The 8,357-nt window shown below is 37.4% G+C and overlaps 1 pseudogene; it reads right to left on the bottom strand.

The window, feature by feature from the left end:
• Positions 1–7,080: 7,080 nt before the first annotated feature.
• On the bottom strand, positions 7,081–8,007 carry LOC129655902 (olfactory receptor 5I1-like; annotated as a pseudogene).
• Positions 8,008–8,357: the final 350 nt, after the last annotated feature.

Raw genomic sequence — 8,357 nt, 5'->3', positions numbered from 1 at the left:
AGTTTTAACTAATGGATAAGTCAGTTTAATATGGGTGTTCCCTAATTCTACAGGCAATGAAGCCTGAACCACAAAATTGGTCCAGAGGCTAATGTTAGAGCCAGGCCCTGTTACATATGTCCAGTTCTTTATCATTTTAAGGTCAATTTTTTTTTCCACACTCATTCATTGTTGGTAGAAGCTTAAATTAGTCTTCTTTATGGAAGGTATTTTGCTATTATTTGAATGTAATATATAATTCACCTGGAATTTGAAAATTAAATATGCAAATATCATTTAAATCAATAATTCTAACAATTGAACCTGCAAAAGTTTACCACTTTCAAAGTATTCATTGCACCAGAGCTTATAATCAGTTCAGTTCAGTTCATTTGTTTAGTTGTGTACTACTTTTTGCAACCCCATGGACCACAGCATGCCAGGCTTCCCTGTCCATCACCAACTCTCGGAGCTTACTCAAACTCATGTCCATCGAGTCGGTGACGCCATCCAACCATCTCATCCTCTGTCATCCCCTTCTCCTCCCACCTACAATCTTTCCCAGCATCAGGGGCAAGCTATTGAAAATATCTACCAATAGGAAATAGGCTAAATGAAATAATTTGAACTTTTATATTTTTTTCTCAGGAGTAGATTTACCCTTCGTATAATAGTCTATATTTCATATTCTTACTCTTTGTCTCTCATTTTGTTATTACTATTTTACTCAATATTGGTTAAGCTTTTGATATATATTTCAGCACTCTTTTGTGAAAATTTATAAATGAAATTCACTGAGATTCTTTGTTAATTAATTTGATTTCCATGGCAATATGTGTAGATGGTAGAGGCTTCTCTGAGGCTCAGTGATAAAGAACCTGCTTGCCAAATGCAGGAGACACAGATTTGATCTCCAGGGCAGAAAGATCCCTTGGAGGAGGAAATGGCAACCTATTCCAGTATTCTTACCTGTGAAATTGCATGGACAGAGGAGCATGGCTACAGCCTATGAGACCACAGAAGAGTCAGAGAAGACTTAGTGACTAAACAACAGCAACCACATGCAGATTGAAGCTTAATTGTCCAAATTGTACTCACACTAAAAAGGCTTTCTCAAAAAAAAAAAAAAAAAAAAAAAAAAAAAAAGAAAAGAAAAGAAAGAAAGAAAGAAAAGAAAAGAAAGAAGAGGTCTCCCTCAAATATCAAGTCCTACATGACTTTTTCCCCCCTGCCATCCATTTCAATTATGATGGTAACTCATGTTCTAAACCTCACTAAATTTTATAATAATGTCATTTGTGTCTATAGTTATACCCCTGTATTGAATTTCACTTCAGTTCAGTTGCTCAGTCCTGTCCGACTCTTTGGGACCCCATGGACTACAGCACACCAGGCCTCCCTGTCCATCAACAACTCCCAGAGCTTACTCAAACTTATGACCATTGCGTAGGTGATGCCATCCAGCCATCTCATCCTCTGTCATCCCCATCTCCTCCTGCCTTTAATCTTTCCTAGCATCAGGGTCTTTTCCAATGAGTCAGTTCTTCACGTCAGGTGTCCAAAGTATTGGAGTTTCAGCTTCAGCATCAGTCCTTTCAAAGAATATTCAGGACTGATTTCCTTTAGGATTGACTGGTTGGGTCTCCTTGCAGTCCAAGGGACTCTCAAGAGTCTTCTCCAACACTACAGTTCAAAAGCATCAAATTTTCAGAGCTCAGTTTTCTTTACTGTCCAACTCTCACATCCATATCTGACTACTAGAAAAACCATAGCTTTGTTGGTAAAGTAATTTCTCTGCTTTTTAATATGCTGTCTAGGCTGGTCATAGCTTTTCTTCCAAGGAACAAGTATCTTTTAATTTCATGGCTGCAGTCATCATCTGCAGTGATTTTGGAGCCCCCCAAAATGAAGTCAGCCACTGTTTCCACTGTTTCTCCATCTATTTGCCATGAAGTGATGGGACCATATGCCATGATCTTAGTTTTCTGAATGTTGAGTTTTAAGCCAATTTTTTCACTCTCCTCTTTCACTTTCATCAAGAGGCTCTTTGGTTCCTCCTGTTCACTTTCTGCCATAAGGGTGGTATCATCTGCATATCTGAGGTTACTGATATTTCTTCCAGCACTCTTGATCTCAGCATGTGCTTCATACAGCTCAGCATTTCTCATGATGTACTCTGCATATAAGTTAAATAAGCAGGGTGCCAATATACAACCTTGATGTACTCCTTTCCCTGTTTGGAACCAGTCTGTTCCATGTCTGGTTCTTACTGTTGCTTTATAACCTGCATACAGATTTCTTAGGAGGTAGTTAAGGTGGTCTACTATTGAATTTATTCATTATTTTTTTTATTGGAACTCTTGCCCCTTTATCACATTATCTTCCCCAGTGCATATAATGAGTAAAATTTTATGAAATAAAAATAATTTTACTAGTGAGACTTTCCTGGCTGTCCAGTGGTTAAGACTCTGCTTTTTCACTGCAGGGGGTGCAGATTCAATCCTTGGTTGCAAAACTAAGATCCCAAAAGCCATGAGACACAGTCAAAAAAAATCTTTTTATATTGACTGTTTTTAATTCAGATTATGTGCTCATAATAGGCAGCAACTCTTTCTTTCTCTTGAAGTTTTTGGCTCATTCTTCAGAAGTGTACCATATTACGCACATGCCTATTTAAAGATAACTGCCATATGATCCAGTAATCCCACTGCTGGGCATACACACTGAGGAAACCAGAATTGAAAAAGATACTTGTACCCCAATGTCCATCTCAGCATTGTTTATAATAGCCAGGACATGGAAGCAACCTAGATGTCCATCAGCAGATGAATGTATAAGAAAGCTGTGGTACATATACACAATGGAATATTACTCAGCCATTAAAAAGAATACATTTGAATCAGTTCTAATGAGGTGGATGAAACCGGAGCCTATTATACAGAGTGAAGTAAGCCAGAAAGAAAAACATCAATACAGTAAACTAACACATATATATGGAATTTAGAAAGATGGTAACAATGACCCTATATGTAAGACAGCAAAAGAGACACAGATGTATAGAAAAGTCTTTTGGACTCTGTGGGAGAAGGCAAGGGTGGGATGATTTGGGAGAATAAACATGCATATTATCATATGTGAAACGAATCTCCAGTCCAGGTTTGATGCATGATACAGGGTGCTCAGGGCTGGTGCACTGGGATGACCCAGAGGGATGGGATAGGGAGGGAGATGGGAGGGGGGTTCAGGATGAGAAACACATGTACATCTGTGGCAGATTCATGTCAATGTATGGCAAAACCACTATAATATTGTAAAGTAATTAACCTCCAATTAAAATAAATAAATTTATATTTAAAAAATAAAGATATTGTGAAATATGGTAGATTAAAAACAATAATGCAGCCTGCAAATATCAACTTTATCAAAGTCTGGCTTGTAAAATACTTTCTCAAAAATATATACAGTCTGAAATCCCTTGATTGGTAAGCAGTTAACATTTCTAAAAAAGGGCATCCTCTGAGGGACAGAGATGGGAACTAAAGCAGATGGATGGTGAGATGATAGTCTGACTGACTGCTGAGTCATGACCAGTAAAGAGAGTGTGGGTGCAGAGTCTAAAGTAAGTGATAAACCCTAAGATAGTTGAATAGTGTGTGAGAGGATGAATTAGAGAGCAAAGTCTTCTGATAATAAAAATGTGTACTGGGTTGTAAATCCAATTCCACTCATGGCAGTAAAGAAACTAACTTACAAGAAGGGTTTTGTCCACAGAAATCAGTAGTGAGGTGGGACTTGTGACATCTGGAAATTAGACCATTAAGGTTCTTTTCAGGCATCTGGCCAAGATTGAAAATGGTGTGGCCAGCATGGGTCACTGTGAAGAAATCTCTGCTAAGCTCTAGCAGGAGGGAAGGCAGGGTCAGGAGAAGCTAGTCCTTAGGGTTCTGGGCAGAGAACTCCAGATATGAGCTGTAGCTGAGATGTGCAACTATAATCTCTAAGACAGGCATGCATTCATGCTAAGTCACTTCAGTCGTATCTGACTCTTTGCAACCCCGTGGACTGTAGCCTCCAGGCTTCTCTGTCATGGGATTCTCCAGGCAAGAATACTTCTGTGGGTTGGCATTAATTTCTCCAGGGGATCGTCTGAGCCCAGTGATCTGGCTGTAAAATGAAAGACGAATCCTGCAGATTCCATCTCGTGACCTTATGTGATAAACTACACCATCTTTTCTTTCAGTACCAGAATTTAGTCCCTGATGAGGAGTTAGTTGGCTAAGGTCACAGATTTAACAAGTAAAAGGTAGTATAAAGATTTGAACTCAGGTCTACTCACTTCAAATCTTATTACCTTAAACTCTCTTCCATCTTCATCATTTTCTCGAAATGAGCACAAGTCAAAAACAAAACAAACAAACAAAAACAACCCAGGTTTCCTGATCTTCTGTAAACACTATTAAGTCAAAACTTTGAAAAGATAAAGATAAAAAAGGGATTTTTTTCATTACATATATATTTGAAAAATGATCAGTGAAGTTAATTTTACATGATATGAATGGGCTTCATTACTAGAATGATCAGACATGTCCGACTCATTGCAACCCCATGAGCCATAGGCTCTTCTGTCCATGGAATTTTCCAGGCAAGAATACTGGGGTGGGGTGCCATTCTGCATTCCAGGGAACCTTCCCAACCCAGGGATTGAACTCACACCTCTTGCATCTCCTGCACTGGCAGACTGATTCCTTATCACTGACGCTGAAACAGGAAACCAGGTTCTGTTCTTGGAGCCGAGGAATGAACTCCACAAACTAGCAAGCACCCACAGAGGCAAAGTTTATTTAAAAGATAGAGATGTGAAGCCCTTACCATAGATGCTGACAGTGGGAGAAGAGCCCCCAAAAAGGTGAGGATTACAACAGCTTTATATATTTATTAGTATTGATCTGTATATTTTTGGTTGACTTGTGACTTTAATATGCATCATTTTTGACCAATTAGTTTAAACCTCACAACATCCAGTTTGTCATTTTTATGGCTCTCTTGGATCCTCAAGTTTCTCAGTTTTTCCAGACATTGTGACACTGTTCCTTGACACTTTCTTAAGACCCCAGGCTATTATTTAGGGGCTAGATATATATGTTTAGGAACTAATTGTATACCTGGAGCTTTTCTCCTTGGTAGACTAGATAGCAGTTCATGATTGTATTGTCCTGGGTCTGAATGTTTTATGACTTACCAGACCAGTGAGGCATTCCTCTGAATGCCTGGAAATTGGAAAAAGGAGTGAGATGCTTACTTGAGAAGAAAAAAAAAATTGAAATTAAAAAAAAAAAACAGGAATTGAGGTTTCAAAGTCTTACACTGTCTAGAAATTTCTGCCTCAGCACCACCTGAGAAGCCTAATGTTTGCAGATATAAATACTTTCACATGTTCTTAATAAATTTCATTGGGTTGTGAAGAGCTTTAGACAGTGATTGAGAGTTCCTGATATGTGCTATATTCTATGAACTATAAATAAGTTGAAATCATGAGAGAAAATATTGAAGAAACAATAAAATACATTTGTCTAAAATTCCAATTCATATTAGAATTCTAATTCAAATAATCTGCTGAAAATTCCAAGTTTTTTAATATATTGTTTCCTTCAAATGAAATCTTGATTATAAAATCATCAGCACCAAAGGGATATTGAACATAAGTGAACAGGACCTAACCTAAATAAAAATCTGTATAAACAATTGTTCTCTCCTCCTAAAATTATAAAGAGTGCCTCCATGTTCCTTTCATGGCCACAACCTAAGATAAAATGAATGCTTCTGAGAACTTTAAATTGTGTTGTTTTCACAACTGGATTAATTGCTAATTGAATACAGGCAGAACAGAATACGCAATTAATTAAGCTTTTGGAAAATATTTCAGGGATTAACTAGCATACAATAATTTAGCACTACACAATTGTGATAACCACTGTTAAAATTTTGTTTAGAATATTATTCCAATTTATTTCGTACTTTCATAGATAACATAATCACTATATATAGCATGCTAATATAACTAATACTTTGTTCCTCCCCTGCAAATATATATTTGTGTTAATATATGATTTAACATATATGGTTTATAATTTAAACTATATTATGGGGCCTTTAAGTTTATTTGTTTACTTATTTTCATTATTAACCAGTGTAATGCTATGTACCCAGTAGGGAGATGGGAGTCCTCTTTGGTGTCCTTTGGAGGATCAGGGGATGTGCTGACCTAATTAAGGCAGAATGAAGAGTTTTACAACAAATAATTCCTGTCTCTGACTTTCATTTCTGTATAGGGCAAAAGAAAACATATGCAAATAGATTTCACCTAAAGTGAATATGGTAGGATAAAATCAAAGAAAAGAGAAAATTTTTTGATCAATTTACAAAGGTTCAATATTATATTAATTGTTCTGGCTACACTTATTAATTTGTTGTTCAATAAGTATTTTTAAATTGAACTCTCAGGTCAAACACTGTAAGTGGCACAGTAGAAAAAATGGTGAACAGGATAGCAAGTGTCATGCTTTTATGGAATATTTAGACATGGAGGCAGATTTCTTATTTATTCTTATCTATTTATTTACTACTTACTTCTATGTGTTGTGATGGAATATTTACAGGGTGATACAAGTGCATAAAAAGGGTACAAACAAAACTAATTTGATACAGTTACACTGCCTATAGTTTTTTTTAAAAAATGGAGCCTTTAGGGAAGTAAGTTTAATTGACATGGATAGAGCAGTTGCTCTTCTTATGATACCTCACTAGGGCCTCTCAGGAACAGAGAAAAGAGATGTAAAAAAGACCTTTTGTGCAAAACAGCAAAGAGACTCTATTGCTACTCTTCCTTAGTTTGGAGTGAAGATTAAGATCATTAAGGCCTGCTCCCTATACTCAATTTAGGCACAACTGAAAATAATGGGAAACTTTCAGAATGTTGTACTGGTGGGTTACAGGAACTTATGTCAAAGTACTAGAGCTTCAGCTCTCCGAATCTTTAGAGATTTAAAGAACAAAGGGCAAGAAACAGGGTAGAAAAGCTGTCAGCCTCAGTTTCATCATTTCTTAAGAAATAAATTTTCTGCTAATCATTTTCCTGAAGGCATTTCTTACATATTTGTTCCTAAGGCTGTAAATTAAGGGATTTAACATAGGTATAATCAATGTATAGAACACAGAAGTCACTTTATCAATAGCCATTGAATGGCCAGGGCGCAAATAAATGAAGATCAGGGTACCATGGTGGATAGAGACCACGGTCAGATTGGATGCCCAAGTGGAGAATCCTTTTCTCTTCCCTTGGCAGAACCTGTTTTAAGAATGGCTGCTATGATGAGGATGTAAGAGAGGAGAACTGTTAGAAAGCAGAGGGCTTCCACTAAACTAGTGAAGACCACCAGTACAACGTCATGGATGTAAGTGTCAGTGCAGGACAGAGAGAAGAGTGGGGAGATGTCACAAAAGAAATGGTTAATTTCACTGGAGCAGAAAGACAGGTGAAATATATTTGTGGTGTGGACAATTGAGCTCATGGTGCCTCCCAGAAACGCTCCAATTGCAAGTTGGCAGCAAATCCTCTTGGACATAATAACAGTGTAAAGCAGGGGTTACAGATGGTTATGTACCGGTCATAAGCCATGACAGTCAAGAGAAAAGACTCTGTGTCCACCAAACACAGAAGAAATAAAACTGTGCAGCACAGCCATTGTAAGAAATGGTGTTCTTATCAGAGATTAAGTCCGCAAGTAATTTGGAGGCAATGACTGAAGAGCAGCAGGCATCTATGAAAGACAAGATGCGGAGGAAAAAAAAGTACATAGGGGTGTGCAAATGGGGACTGGTTGTGATTAACAAAATCATCCCAAGTTTCCCCATGAGGGTAACAGAGTAGATGGACAGAAAAACAGGAAAAAGAACACTCTGCAGTTCTGGGTGGTCATTGAATCCCAAGAGAAAGAACTGTATCTTCACAGTGCTGTTCTCCATCTCCATTCTCTGCAGGGTTCCTGGAGGTTGGAATTTTGACAGGGTACTGATAGGGATATTTATAATAACCTGAAGAGTCATAAAAAAATAAATATGAAAGCAGCTAAAGTAATTAGAACATTAATTCTAAATCCACTTGGGCATCCTGGTAACCCCTAGGCATATGAACAGTAAGCAGAGAAAATGTACAGATTTCCAGTTGAACTGATAACTTACCACTTCTATTCCTTAAAGCTATCATTTTCCACATTAAATGACACAACATCAAACCAGTGGGTGAACTCTAACCTCTAAACCTCTTACTTTCATTTACTCTTTCATCTTTTACCAATGTGAATGATCATGGTTAATCACAT

Source organism: Bubalus kerabau, chromosome 6 (genome assembly GCF_029407905.1).
Source record: "Bubalus kerabau isolate K-KA32 ecotype Philippines breed swamp buffalo chromosome 6, PCC_UOA_SB_1v2, whole genome shotgun sequence".
In the NCBI taxonomy this organism is placed as follows: domain Eukaryota; kingdom Metazoa; phylum Chordata; class Mammalia; order Artiodactyla; family Bovidae; genus Bubalus; species Bubalus kerabau.
Note: the sequence above shows the minus strand (reverse complement) of the source record. Positions and strands in the feature narration are given on the sequence as shown.